The 15,221-nt window shown below is 41.6% G+C and overlaps 1 protein-coding gene across 1 annotated transcript in view; it reads left to right on the forward strand.

Moving 5' to 3' along the window:
- Positions 1–15,221, forward strand: part of pnisr (PNN-interacting serine/arginine-rich protein) — a 157,996-nt gene that overhangs the window by 82,451 nt on the left and 60,324 nt on the right. The window lies entirely within an intron of this gene.

The following is a 15,221-nucleotide window of genomic DNA, read 5'->3' on the forward strand; positions in this document are numbered from 1 at the left end:
GTTAGCTAGCTACTAGCAACAGTAACGGGGGAAATCACACACAGATCAAGTGGCTGTTAGCTAATGATGACAGATTACTGATTATTACCACACAATTAGCCAATAGTCACAAAAGTTTTATGATTAATATTCAACTTTCTTTCAGGTCTTGCTATTTCCTCACAGTAAGTAAGCCAGTTTGTGGCCTTGTGGAGAGTGGGAACAACTGGTTTAGTGAATCTAAATTAGTGGCTTGTTTAACTAAATTAACGTGCAACCGGCTGTTTCTTGCCACATTGTGTAACATGTGATTTACATGATAACCGCGGCTGCAGAAATGAAAAAAATCATATTGGTCAAACTGGAATTATCCTGCAGAAAATGGAAAACAATTAGAGAATTCAAAAAAAAATGTGTGTATCCTTTTTGGAGATGTAGAAAAAGGTGTTCAATGGACTAAAGACTCAAGGCATTTCTGTAATTTTGGTCTCTAGGTGAGAGCTATCAATTTGTAGGTGTCAAGCAGCAGCGCAGGAAGCTCATGATAGATATTTGTAGCATGGTGCAATATAAAATGATTTCAACGTCTTGAGAAAAGCATGAATAGATACCCTGTCAGATGCAGCAGTGAAGGTGACTTAGTGCGAGGCCAGTCAGACATCAAAGGGTGCCAGCTGTTTTCTCAAACTGGGGGGGTAATAGGCCAGTGGCGGGTATTCATCCGCTTCAAATAGAGAGAGGGAGAATACTCTACATGGACTTCAATGAGACTTCAGTAATTACTTATTACTGCACATATGGATGAGATGGGCGATGAGAGGACTTGAGACGTGCGTGGCTCTTCCTCCATCTGAAAACCACCCCCTTAGAGAACATCCCTATAATGCATCCAAGACAAAAGTCTCATTACAGGTAATTATGGACTGCCTATATCGTCCACCCCACCCCACCCCCCTTCCCTTTCTGCAAAAGCCCTCTGCCTCACCCTCACTACTTTTATCCTCTCATACAACAGGAGAAGCAGACTAGGAGAGGGAAGCAGAGATGGAGTGGGGGGGGAGGGGATAGGGCTATTACCTGGAAGCAGACACTGATCATGGCCGCTGACGCTTTACTGCACTTCTATTCATGTGGAGTGGCTCACTTGTGGGCAGCAATTACCGACCAAATGATCCAAACTGGGCCTTGCGATGAAGTAGCTGGACTGACTTAGTGACTAGCAGCACTATTCTTTTTTTGCTTGTGTGCGTGGTATTTGTGCTATATGCTTGTAAAAGGAGTAGAGCTGTTGGCTGAGTGCATTTGTCTGCACTGTGTATGGGTGGATGCATGGACTAGGTGTAGTCTGATAAGTACTTGAGGTTCATCTGTGACCGAAAACCTACATTCTGCTGTTTTGCACCTTCATGCGGCAAGTCCACCATCAGCTCTGTACGCGAGTTGAAGGTGGTTTCACTGGCACCAGCCCACAAAGTCCTTGGTCAGTTCTCTGTATTCCCTGTCATCCCTGTCTTTTATTTACTGTATGTATCTGTTCTTCTATTTATCTTAAGAAAATTATACAAATCATATTTGGAAAAAATATATACATGGCACAAAACCACAGGTAATCAGCAGACTCATACCGAATGTCTGTATATCCCTTCAAAAGCCCATAGCATATTGGTGAAAGCCTGGCATGTACTGTACACATCTCTGCATGGGCGCCCTGCTTCCTTCTCACCACGAGCTCGCAGTGTGGAGCTGGTGCAACAGGCAGGGCTGTCATCCACAGATCAGAGGCAACAATGACGCCTTCCTCGGCCGCCTTTTGAATATGTCACTGTGGGAACAGCATAATCAACCCCATGTCACCACCAGCTGCTCCATCCGGACCACATTAGAATAAACAACAGGCGAGGAAGAAGCAGAGGTATAAAGAGAGGAGACGAGTGGGTAGGAAAGAAAGCAATACACTCGTGTTCTGCCACCAATGGAAAGATGATATTGTTCTGGGTCATTTGGCCCAGTGTCAATCCTGTGCTCCATCTGCGGCCACTGGTGAACGAGGAGGCATGAAGCACAACTTGAGCCAGTAACTGAAGGGCGGAGAGGCATGGAGAACCTCCCCAGTTCATCTGTGACACTTGGCCATGCTAGGTTTAGGGACAAACCTCCTGTTGAAGTTCTGATACCCTTCTTTTTTTAGTATGCATTTGTGCATGCAACGGTTTGGTTAGTACAGTGGCAAAGATTTACCAGTATCTCCTTGGATTGAAGATAATGGAGGAGGGAAGAGAAAGGCATACAAAAACAGAAGTAGTCCAAGCACCATGACCAAAAGAGCGGTCATTGTTCTTTATTATGAAAGATTTCAGGCAGGGATGTATGACAACAACGGGCTGTCCTTGGAAAACTCAAGACACAATATGAATGGAGGTTTGTCATCATCTTTTACAAAGGACCGGTACTACCTGTACAGAGGAGGCTATGCTTCCAATTTCTCCAAGGTCAAACACAGGTCACCCTTAGACAGGCCAACATTAACAGTAACATTTTGCAGCAAGCGTGGTTGCAAGAAGCTCCCCCAAAAACTCCAGAAGTCTAAATGTGTTGAAGTCGCTTTGAACAGACGTTGGGGAAGTAATTTTCCTGCTACCATTTCCCATATGCAGGAAATTACATTAAGTATAGGTTGTGTAATGCGTATACGACTGCCTATTCATCCTGTTTGAAGTGCCCTCTCACTATCCAAGATCTCTTCTCATCTCCAGTACCTGTGAATTATACAAAATGATGCGTTCACCATTGATTTTATCAGTCCACTGTCGTCGCTAGTAATCCCATTATAACATGTCTGTTAGTACAATAGCCAGATATGGCTTGAATAAAAGAAACCTTTCTTTGCCTTGTCAAAGGTAGGTAGTCTTCCAAATGACTTCTTCAGAAGTTAAAGGGCCTGCTGCCTAATCAGTCTATTCTACCGGACTAATAGATGACCAGTAATTGCAACTAATAACGTATTACTCATCTACACAAATATTCTAATAGCTTGTATTTAGAAGCCATTTTTTTTTTCAATGGACAGAGTAAGAAGGGGGGGGGGGGGGGGTCCTATTCAGAAGCCAGCCAGACCGCAACACAAAGAAATACTCTCACAAAGGAAGCTGATAAAGCAACCTGTAGCATGTTTTTTCTTCTATTAGCTGGATTAATATCTAACCTTATTCATGGGGATGTGAAACCTCAGCTTCGTCTTCATCTCCAGAGTTTTTGAGCAGCAGGGCTTTGTTTGGAGCCCGGACCCCTTTTGAGAGAGACAGCGCAGGGAATTATAGATAATGTCCTCTATCCTCTCCGCCTGCTAGCCTGCTAGGACTCAGACAGGGAGCTCAGTGGGGACCAGAGAGGTGGACACACTGTACATGATTTGAGCTACAGCAGCCATTGTAGTGTCGACAGGGCTCACAGGTGGAAATGCATTCAGTCACAGTCAGGCGGCGATGAATTACCAATGGGACAAAAATAATGAAGCCCAGTGCGCTGTTCATGGCGATCATATTTTGTTTTGTTACGGTATCTGTTGTGATGGGACAATCTTCATTTGTCATGATCTATAAAATACCATACATTAAGATCAGGATACATTTGTGTTCACATACTGAGCATCAGCAGCATGAAAATAGAAATACATTTTCAAGGCTAACTGTTGGGGATTTTCTTGACGGATTGCTACGACCCGCAAAGTGCCAGTCAGGTGACCAACGGGGGTAGCCGCTATTGACTTTGATAGTTTTTATATTACAGTTTTGTGTTAGCTTCTTCTACAGTACAAGCTACTACCAAAACTTACTGACATACATACTGATGCCCTTGGCTGTCTCTGTCAGTCACCTATTGTCTTGCAGGTTGTCTCCTCTAGCCACTAAGCCCCCTGGAAGAGTACCAGGCTGTGAAGCAAATTATACATATTGGCCAACCTGTGGAAATATAACTTCTGGGTCCATTGTGTGATGCCATCGGGCCCAAAGAGACCTTTTCCCATGACTTGCCTTGGGAAACCGATGTCTGTAAAGCAATGGATGTTTTTTTTCAGTGACTCCTACAACACGTTTACAAATGAGTGAGTGTGGCTCATTGTTTTTTTTGTTGTTTTTTTTAGAGAAATTAATGATTTGCTGAATTAAAAAAAAAACTATTTTAACATATTAAATAATGCCTTGCAGTGCCACACTGAGCATCATTTCTGTATCTGTTAAAAGTCTTATGTTTGAACATCATGGTACGTAAACATACTTTGGACTGAACCTACATTTGGGAGGAAGCATCATTAACAAATGTGGTTATTGACCACAGTGCATTGAGGATTGAATGGGCAAAGTACAATAGCAGTAGTTAAAGGGGCAGGACACACAAAAACCCACTGGGAGTATACAGCCCCCGCTGATCAATGACCTCATCCAGAGTCAGTTTCTCTTTCAAAGGCGGCAAGACCAAAGAGCAGCGAGGCCTTTTCAGCCCCGCAGATAACAAACCAACACCAGACACCCAATAAAGAGACTTCCACTTCATTTAAAAGCAATTAATATTCTTGGCCGGCCGGCGTGATCCCTTTGGTGTGGCAGGTCTGTACACGCCCCCTGCACTGTAATGGAGTTGACTGGTTAACTTTGAGTCTGTGGCCACAGTGTTGGCTGCCTGGGTGAGAGCACTGATGCACAGTGGGACACAGTGTTTAGATCAGAGTGAATGGACCTGTCTCACAGCCCACTGCACCCCAAAAGAGCCTCCTCTTCCCCATCTCTTTCTCTGTACGTGTCTAGCTCTTTCCGTCTCTTTCTCTGTCTTACCCATCCTCTTTCTCTCCTCCACGTTCTCTCAGAGTCTATTTGTGCTTTTGTTTTCTCCCCTCCTTTTCTTTTTCTTTTTTTAAGTTCTGTTCTTCAGTCTGTAGGAATTGGCTTTCAATAGGAGCAAGGGTTTAAATAGTTAGCCTTTGTAATCTTTGGTAATGATTGTCCCCCAAGGAAGTGAAAGAGAAAATATTTTGCTCCTTTAAGCGCACACCCTTAGTTGGGTGAGGCAGTTCACAGTATTTTAGATTTAATAGACGTACTGTGTGTCTATACATTACATTCATTGCATTTGAATATGGGGCAGAAATACAAGAATACTATTCATGGCAGCCTTGTGGAACACTAGAGGCTTCTCATCAACAATATGCACTTACTTGTCTGACAATTATCCTCATTTTGACTTTTTTGCTCCCATCTGCTGCTTGTATGTGAAAACTTGGAGGTGGACCTTTCCCAGTTGAGTAGCCGAGAAAAACACCATCTAGATTGACATGGCAATGACACTTGGAGTGAAAGACACAAAACAGTACACTTGAAAGGAAATCTGAATAAACTGAAGTCAATTCACTGGAAGCATGTGTTTTTTTTCTAACACTGGGCTATCAAATACAGATGGAGAAACACATTCACAGTCATTTACATTTAAAGGGAGTTTTAATCTCCTGAACCTGAATGCCCTAGAAAGAAGAACAAGACTCGGAGTGTACAACAATGCTACAGCTCTGTGAGGATGGGCTTGAGCACAGTGGTACTTTCAGCTAAGTGCTAACGTCTGCATGTCAACACTCACAATGGCAACACTATCATGCTGATGCTAAGCTATCTACCATCTTGATTCTTAGCTTGTTTAGCAGATTAAAAATTGATCACCAAAGTGATTACAATTCATCCGCAGTTGTGATAAGGAATGGGACAATTGATTTTATCGCAGATTGCGATAAAAAAGAGCCATTATTGGGATATTCGTAAATATCGTCATGTCTCTGTAAAGTGATACCAGTATGTTTAAGTGCCATTTTATGAGTTTTAAACATTTTTGATGATTATCAGGATAATATCTTGAATCGCAATTATTCTGTACAGAATAATCCTGATTTCAGTCTATGGAAGTGGTTGCTAGCATGGCTAAAAAGAAGCATCAAGAGGAATTATATGGGGTCACAGGGAGAACATGCAAATGTAAGATGGCAATAATGACCTAAACTACTTGCTGTGGTTGAGAACCTCATAAATAAAGTAAAAACAAAGCATAGCAAAGGGGTTTTATTGTCGTTGCTCACCTGCTGTGTGTTTATAAGAAATCCAATTTTAGAATGTTTGCTATGAACAAAAGTGAAAACTTTATTACTTCTACATAACACACCGTATACACACACCATAAACACACACCCTATACACACACACTCTCACACACTGTGTACAACAACACAGCAACAATTGTCCTTGGGGACTGTGGTCCAGCAAGTTGAATAATAGTGACCAGTGCATTAGCAGTCGCCTGGTTGTTTAGTAGGCTGAGGGTAATGAGGAAATCAATGGACCACATTCAACACATCTTTTCCCACAGACAAAACTCAAAGATAAACAGCTTTTCCAGCAGTACAGCTCATTTGTCAAGTACAAAATACATGACACAAAATATCTCAAGTCTGAAGTCCAGTCTGATTCACACCTCAACAACGTCCACAAGGATGATAAGTTGACCAGTTAACTGTTACTCCCTTATAGACTGGCATAAGCAGACTGTCAATAGCAGCTTGTAGCAGCCTGTGGGCTTCAATTAAATCCAACTTTTAACGCGCCTGTCAGTCGATGAGAGCTAGACCTGCTACTTTTTACTGCCTCACGCTTGTTTTTCGTTCTGCTCCATGTCCATACAGTACTCCAACTTTGGGGCACAGTCACACGTGAAGAAGAAGAATCACTTGCTCACGCAGCAAATGACACAAGGCGCCACAGTCGCGTCTGGCATGAAATGTCATGTTAGTCTTCTGCTGGCAAATGTCAACTTCTATTGCAGCTGATGTCAAGAGCTGTGGGGTTTTTTTTGGCAAAGAAGTAAAACTAAAGACATAAATAAGTCAGTTATGTCCATTTTGATTCGCACAAAAACACGGACAACAAGTTAAACTTACTTCCTTAACACACACAGAGCTTGTAAAGTTCTCATCTGTATTTCTTCTCATTTAAGGCAAAACAAATTGTTGTGGTTTTTGTCAATAACCTCTCCGTTTGTGTTATTATCTGAGCTACTCTGTGCTTTGTCGACATAGTCGTGCCAGCCTTGTGGCACTACCACCTTTTAAAGCTTACTGCACAATATATGGGGTCATACTCAGGCCATCACGTTTCGTCCATCATTCAAGTTTAACACATGCTCCTTCTGAATGTGAATGTGGATTATTATTTGTGTGATTTTGGGAGCTTCATGTTTTCTGGCATGTCAAAGCACCACTTCACATCCACTTTGTAAGATGTCCATCATTGCCGTTAGGTCCGCATGTCTACCTCAATTGGATGCTTCCCATGCTGCAATACTGAATGTACCATTCCTCAGAAAGTCAACGTTTCTTGCCTGTCTGATATAGCCACAAGATCAGTGTATTCATTTTACATCTGTTAATGTGTTGGTTTGAATTATTATTGTAACTTGGACAAGGATGGACTCCAGATCTCACAGACCTGACTGCTTGATGTGAGGGCCTTAAACAATGGGGGTTTTAGTTTTCAGAAACCTGCGCAAATGAAAATTCATCCTCATTATTCATGACATCAAACGGGGCTGGGGCCCAAAGCCGGCTCATTTGCAGCTGAATATAGGAGGCAGTGTAGACAGTGGGCTGTTTAGCATGTGTTTGTGTTGCAGAGGTGGTGGAGGGACGGAGGAGGAGAGGGTACCAGTGAGCCACAGCTGGTGTGCCACAGTCTCGACCTTCTACCTGCTGCTATCACAACTGACAGACCGGGACACAACCAGGGCCTAATAGCCTCTCGCTGACTGAAGCTGAGGCTGTGGACTCTGCAAGCACCGGCCTTATTACCTTCATGTCTCCTTGTTTATCCATCTGAGACCAAAATGTCAACTTATTTCTCCTGCTGCCGTCTTTCCAGCTTTTCTGTCTGACTCCATTAGTGAGCAGGACTGAAAATTGCCAGTTCAAATGCCAGTACATGCTGCACTCCTGCTTAATGCAGGGATTTCTCCCTAAAACAAAGCCAGTTCCTCTTACCTCTATGCTGCAGGCGGTGAACGGCAGATGTCTATCTCTCTGATTACAACTTCTGTCCTTCCTACTTCGCTGTCTAACTTCCAACAGTTAGATACATGCATGTCAACATGTATTGGTGTCTTCTTCATGTTCCTCCATGCGTTTTTCCCCTTGTATGTGTATCTTTGCAGCTCTGTGAAACCAGCTGTGTGTTTTTACTCTACCTGGTTTACCTGCTCCAGGAGAGGCGACTGCCATCCCCGTCACTTCAAATCCACTCTGTCAGACCCGTGTCGTTGCCAGGAGGTCTGCATGGTCTACCTCACGATATGTGGACAGTGTGTGTGTGCAGCAGGGTCATTTTAAGTTGAAGGCGGTGCGTTTGGGTTTGCGTGCGCGTTGCGGCTCCATCTCTCTCGCGCTGTCCGACCAGTTGTGCGCGTGGCTCTACCTGCATTCGTCTCCTGGTCTACCTGCTCCAGGAGAGCAGGCTGCCGGCAGCGCTGCAGTCACTCAACATCAGACCTCAAACAGGCTGAGAAACTGAGACAAGCACTCGCTGCCTTTCTGCCAGAGACACATTTTTTGTTTAACCAACCATGCTTCATCAGACAACTCAGTCAACTGAAATATTCAGGTGTGTAGAAAACATGCTATATGATTTCAAAAAAACAAACAAAAGGGAAAGATTTTCCCTGTTCAGGTTAGATAAAGCAGAACTCGGACTGTGGCCTTGAAATAACAACATGGTAACATCACATTGTGTTTTCTTCTCCTTTGTCTGTGCTCCATTGTGAGAAAAGCAGGTGCTGCAGCAGACTGAAAAAAATGAATATGACTGAACAAGGACTAATCCATCTCTAATCATGTCCTAGTCGTAACAGGTAGTGTATACTCAAACCTGTCCCTCAAGCATGCTTTTGGTTGTCTCTCTTACCATGAAGTTATGAGCATCCACCTGGTTTCACAGCTCAAATAATTTATTACCCAGCTAAAAAAACCCAGAGGTCAAAATGGAAGACACGTCCTATGGTGGTGGAGAATGACCAGCTAAGATCCTGTAGGACTTCCTGATCCAGACTGATAAACTGGTGATTGATAATAGATGCTATCCCAAGAGATGCAACATCAGGAAGAAGGAACTTTCTCAGGGCTGAAAGAGGAGAAAGAAAAGATGTGGAGAGTAAAGTCATCAGTGTTTCCGGTGGTGATCGGCAGCAGATTCCAGGATGAACATCAGAGATCTCTGTCCAGAAGAGCACAGTCCTAGGAACAGTTAAGATACTGAAGAACCTTCAGGCCTCTGTAGAAGCCCGGAGCTTGAAGGAGGAAGCACAAGGCCGCCCATCGGGTGAGTGGGGAATTTTTATTAATATATGTCTTATAGTTTGTTCTCCCATTTTCTCATGATTTAAGTTTTCTCTTTGGTAAGAACACAATTAGTTATCTAGATCTGTCTGTAGAAGCCATGTGTAATTAATCTGCTATTATACTTTCCTCACAATATCCTGTGGATATCAAAAGAAAGACTTCAATATTAGACATGGAGCAGGACTCGTAGCCTTAAGGTATAATTGGGGCGTTAATTATAATTTACAATTCTCATGAATGCACGCTCATTTACATACAGGTGGTATTCATCATGTTTACGTGGGTCATTTACGCATGTTTTCTGAAGTTAGGAGAGTTTGCTGAATCTGAACTCGTACGAATAAAGAAATAGACATAAGTTCGATATGAGACCGCAATTGGTGCTAAACCAGTTGCGATGTCATAAAAATTCTCTTGTCCATCCAAAAGCTAAATTGAAGGTGAGCTCAGAGTAAGCAGATGAATGTGAAAACAGCCTTCTACGGTCAAATTCTTATTCTTCACATAAATGGTTCTGCACTGTGAAGGTCAAACATCCAATTTAAGTAACAATAAGATTTGTAACACATTTTTAAAGGGCCTCAAATGTGGAAACCAGATTGTATTTGCATCACGGCACACATTATGTTCCTATCATGATTATTTTGGCATACATCGGTTTATCGTAATGTTTTATAAGCTTATATTTCAAGGGTGGGGTTCATCCAAATTACACAAAATGTCTCCGCTCTTAGTTTTATTTGCCCAGGGTTTAATCTGTCTCTGCTTCCATCCCTCTACAGTGGAGGGGGGTTGAACTCCATCAATGAACTCCATCAATGATCCATCAATGATACTTACAAAAAAAAAAGAAGAAGAAAAAAACAATAGCAGTGTCTTTCCAGGAACACTTTCTCTGTATTCTCCCTGTGAGTAGTTTTTTTCGTAGGGACTCTTTCAACAGTTGAAAGTTCAGTAGCTCTAAATGTATTACGGCAAGGTCTATGAATCACCCAGAGGAACAAGGACAGTGATTCTGTAAAGACATGCTGCTGCTAGATTTATTCATAGATATTTCTTTTTTTCATTGCTATGAGGGCCAAAGACAAAATTGCACTTACTCCCATTGTATTGAAGTCACAGCAGACATCTCAACCAATATTTCAAAACCGACATATAAAAACGTATCTGCATTGCTAGGTGCTACTAGATAGTAGGTGACAAAAAAAAGTGTTTCTGTAATTTAGGTGACCTGACCCTTTAATATGGTTGCATTTGCTGACCCAAACTCCTTTTGCCTGACCAGAGAGAAAGTAATTGCATCCGTCATATGAGGAGCTTCCTGTGATTTGAAGAAAACTATCCAGCTGCCCTCATTCTACACAAAATATGATAAGTCTTGAGATTTTTAAGCTGCATGATTTTCTTGTTGGTATAGTGACAGAAGACTATGGACTCTTCAACATTTCGTGAACCTGTTAAGTGGCAATAGAACACATAACGACGAGTTGTTTTTTCCAATTTTGATGATTGTGTGAGAAACCTGACACAGAATGTGTATCTTTATACAGTCTTTCATTCGTCAAACTGGTAGATGTTCTTATTTATACATTTTTATTGAGTGTCGTCATTGAAGTTGTCCTTGTGGCCATTGTCTCTGGGCTTCCTTCGTCGATCTGGAGAGAGAGAGAGACAGTTGCAGCGGTACGAACAAGAAACTCGCACAACCTTGATGAGAGACAATGCCTTGCGGCTGTGTTAAAATCTGGTTGATTGAGTTTGCCGTCATCACACAGACGGGTATCTCGTGCCAAATTCAGCAGGCGAAGATGCTCAAAGTAACAATGCTGATGTTTAGCAGGTTTTTTATTTTAACATTTCATCATTTGTGTTAGCATGGCATATTAACATTTGCCAATGTGCTGTGTTCAAAATTGCATACTTACATACTGCATACTAGTACATACTCGATCAGCATGCATTGTGCACATGCACAGTTTTTTGCATCTTGAGCCATTCGGGTCTGGATCCGAAAGGGCATGGTTCAATGAAAGTGTTTGTTGCTGTGTTGTACTGTGACTGACAGTGACCTTCCAGCTGACCTTCCAGCTGACTCTCCAATGCAGAAAATGTTGAACACACACACACACATGTCAATCAAGATGCCTTAGGACCTTTGGACCTGATGTTTACCGCTTTACTTGTAATGCTCTTTGGCATTAATCAAATTTTTATGTCATCAGAAGCAGCTAAATAGAGGCTTAATTGTTTCACATGCGGCAACACATTCAGTGAGAGAGAAAAATAAAATAAAAGGGCTTCATGACTTCACCTGATCACTGCATCTCATTTTAGCAAATGAGAATTTCCATTGTTGTTGTTCTTTTGTCTCCTTTTTTCTTTTCTTTTTGTAATCATCAGTGCAACAAATAATTAATCTGTTTCTGAATTATTGTCTATGCTGAATGTCCTGCACAGTTTTCCATTTTAGAAAAGGGCATTTGTTGAATAATGTAACATTTTACACTCCCCACGAAAACATTCTGTTGAACATTTTATTCAATGAAACATTTCCTTTTCAGTTCAACGGTGTCCAGTCTTTATAGTGAATGCTCTGAATGATTTATTTAGTAGTTTTAAACATCGACATGACTCTGCTATCCGTACCGCGTCTCATCCATTGCTTGGACCGTGAAAAGGATTCTTGTGTATCAAGGTTACCCACATCAGGCTTTTGAAGAGACTGAATCGTAGCCTGGAAACAAGTCGGCCTCGGTTTTATGGTTGGCCTGCCGGTGAAGTCTGGTTTTGGATCAAATTCTAGGCTGGGAGTCAAACTCTCTCAATCAGACCCCCCTCCCCTCCCCCTCCCAATGTTCCCACTAATGAACGGCACTAATTGATTGAAAACGCTGGTGGGAGGGGATGAGCAGGGTGTTATAGTGTGAGAGAGTAAAGGGGGTTTGAAATGCAAACAGTGACTGGACTAGGTCCAGACTGATGTGGAGACCAACAGTGGAGAGTCCTGGGTCTAGTTCATATAATACAGTGAACACAGGGCATCAGACACATAAAGGGACAGACAGCTCCTACCCTCTCAAGCCGCTTCCCTGCTGAGAGCAAAAACACTTTGGAGTTAATTACAATAATTCCCGCAGGTTGAATCATGGTGTGCATTTGTGGCCAAACATAATGAGAATACATGTTTGCTATACATTCTGCTGAAATATTTTTAAGTGTATCAAACTGGCCTTTTCTTCTTCTGAGCCGCCAAGAAAGTCACCGCATCGTGTTACATTCAGCTCACTTTTTCTTTTTTTTTCTTTCTGGATAATTGCTTTCAACCAAGCTGAACTCTTCTTATGGTTAAGAGTGAGGTCACATCCATGCGGGAAAATCTAATTTGTATCTCGTATCTGCAATCTCATTCTTTCAGACGCGATCCGACGCTCGTGACCAGCAGGTGAACAAAGATCAACCGGCAAATCGAAAGCGTTGCTTTGTTGTGCAGTTCTATCTTAAGCATCGCAGGCACCTGACTCGCACTCAACCCCATCATCCATTTCACCCTCACTAATGAAAAAAACCTCTGGATCTCTGGACTGCTCCACTTTGGGTGGTTGTTATTTGGAAGGAAAAGGCCAAATTTTTTCTGAGATGGAGTCAAAGCTTCCACTCTAGTCCGTTGACACCGAACAGAATTGGGGCACTATTTGCAGGCAGAGGACCACCACAGAGGCTGCACAATATATCGATATTATACCGATATCCTGATATGTTATCGTCTTAGATTTTGGATATCATAATATGGCATACGTGTCTTTTACTGGTTTTAAAGGCTGCATTATTGCAAATGATGTAATTTTTTGAACATACCATGCTTTTCTAGCTGTTCCATTAATATCCTTTTACCCACTTTGTCATTATATTCACATTACAGATGATTATTTTTCAAAAGATCTCATTGCGTAAATAGTCAACCCTACAATATCGTTGCAATATCGATTTTGAGGTATTCGGTCAAAAATATTAGATCGATGCCCAGGCTGTCCATGTTGTCACTCAGCTGCCGCCACTTTCTAATGAATGTAGATAGTGAGTGTGTGTTCACTGTGTCACGGAAATTTCTTGTTAAACATCGACATTTAGTTTTATTGTTGGATGGATTTTAGTGTGGGAGATGCAGTTAGACGGAAACGTGATCGCACAACCTCCAAAGTTGTCATATTTACATGTTTCGTCTGCTTAGGCCTACATTCAGGAGTCCCCTGTTTTGTTTTGTTTTTCAGATCTCTTGGGTGTGTTAACCCCGTGACCGTCACATCAAGGCTGGTGAGTAAAAGTAAGTTTGCAGCCTGAGCACAGATGGAATTCTGCTCGGAGTTAATGAAATGCAAGTGAGGTCAAGCACCACTCCGTTTTCATTTCTCATTTATTGTGAGGGCACTTTTAAATGTGACACACACTGAAAGAACGTTCTGCGTTTTGTTACATGATGGAGAACATTGTACACATGTAAGCGGCTGAAACTTCTGCTTTGATTATCCTTCACAATTTGTTGCATCATGTCTAATTTAAGAACTTATGATTACATTTTTTATTTTTTTATTTTGGTCCTATAAAATCAATAGGATATTGAGAAACCAACAGCAATTATTACAAGTCTCTCCTACTAGTCAATGTTGAAGGGAATGTATTGTACGTCGATCCATGATGCACCAGTAGTGAGAGGTGTCGCATATATATACAATGCATTCAGATGTGTGCTGCTGTCTGTATTTTGGAGTTGAAGTGTTTTTCCAGTGTAACCACCCCGACAAAACAGGTGAAACCGAAGAGGCCGAATAGATTGAATATGTTGACACACTATAGGCAGATTCTTTAGCTTTTTCTCAGTGGATTCAGTGTGCCACGTCAAGGTCACGCCTATCTTAACTGCCTTCACATCTTGTAGAAAGTAGACGGTCATTCACCAGCAGCCAATTTAAAGTATTAAATTGCCAGCCACTGTCATTGTGGGACGCCCACTCTGTATCTCCAACATGGCTGCAGTTGTTTTTCTCTTTTCAAGGTGTGTTGATGGGTCAGTGGAGTAGAAATGTGTATGAAGCCTGCTGCCTGCTGAGTCCACCACATGCAAAATGGAGGCGGCAGCTTTTATTTCACCGCTCGAAAAACAAATGCCTGAATAATTATAATTAAGACATGTTGAAGATTAGGGTTTGAGAGTCCTGAAGTATTGTATGGCAATTATTTATAAATATGTAAGAATGAATACTTCATTCTTAACTATTCCTCTCTTATGCCACTTTATTCTTCTGCTCACAGAGAAAAACTGTAATTTTTACTCCACTGCATTCATTTGACAGCTATAGCTATGAGCTGATTAAATATGATTCATTAAAGGTTCAACTAACAGCGTATAAATTGGTGAAAATGTGCTTCTCTCTCTGGCAACAGAAAATTGCTTATAACACATGTGATATGATAGTGTAACACTGTTGTAGAACACTTATGAACATCTCCAGGCAACTCCCATCAAAACAATCGAGACTGATAAATAGCACTACAGGTAAGAGGCGAATATGTATTTTAGATTTTGGGGTGAATTGCCTGTAAGTAGGCTATAATTATCCAGCTGTACTTGCAGAATCAAAAGTAATTTAGGGCGAACTGTTTGAAAGTGTTTTTTTATTTTTAATTATTTTTTCAGTATTGCTCCATTTATTTGAGTAAAGCATCCGAATACTTATTCCTCAGGGATATAGTATTATAAAAATAATTAATAATGTCATTATTATTATCATTATCATTATTGTATGATTTAATTTATAATAAACATAATAAA

This window comes from Eutrigla gurnardus, assembly GCF_963514095.1.
Source record: "Eutrigla gurnardus genome assembly, chromosome: 14".
Lineage (NCBI taxonomy): Eukaryota > Metazoa > Chordata > Actinopteri > Perciformes > Triglidae > Eutrigla > Eutrigla gurnardus.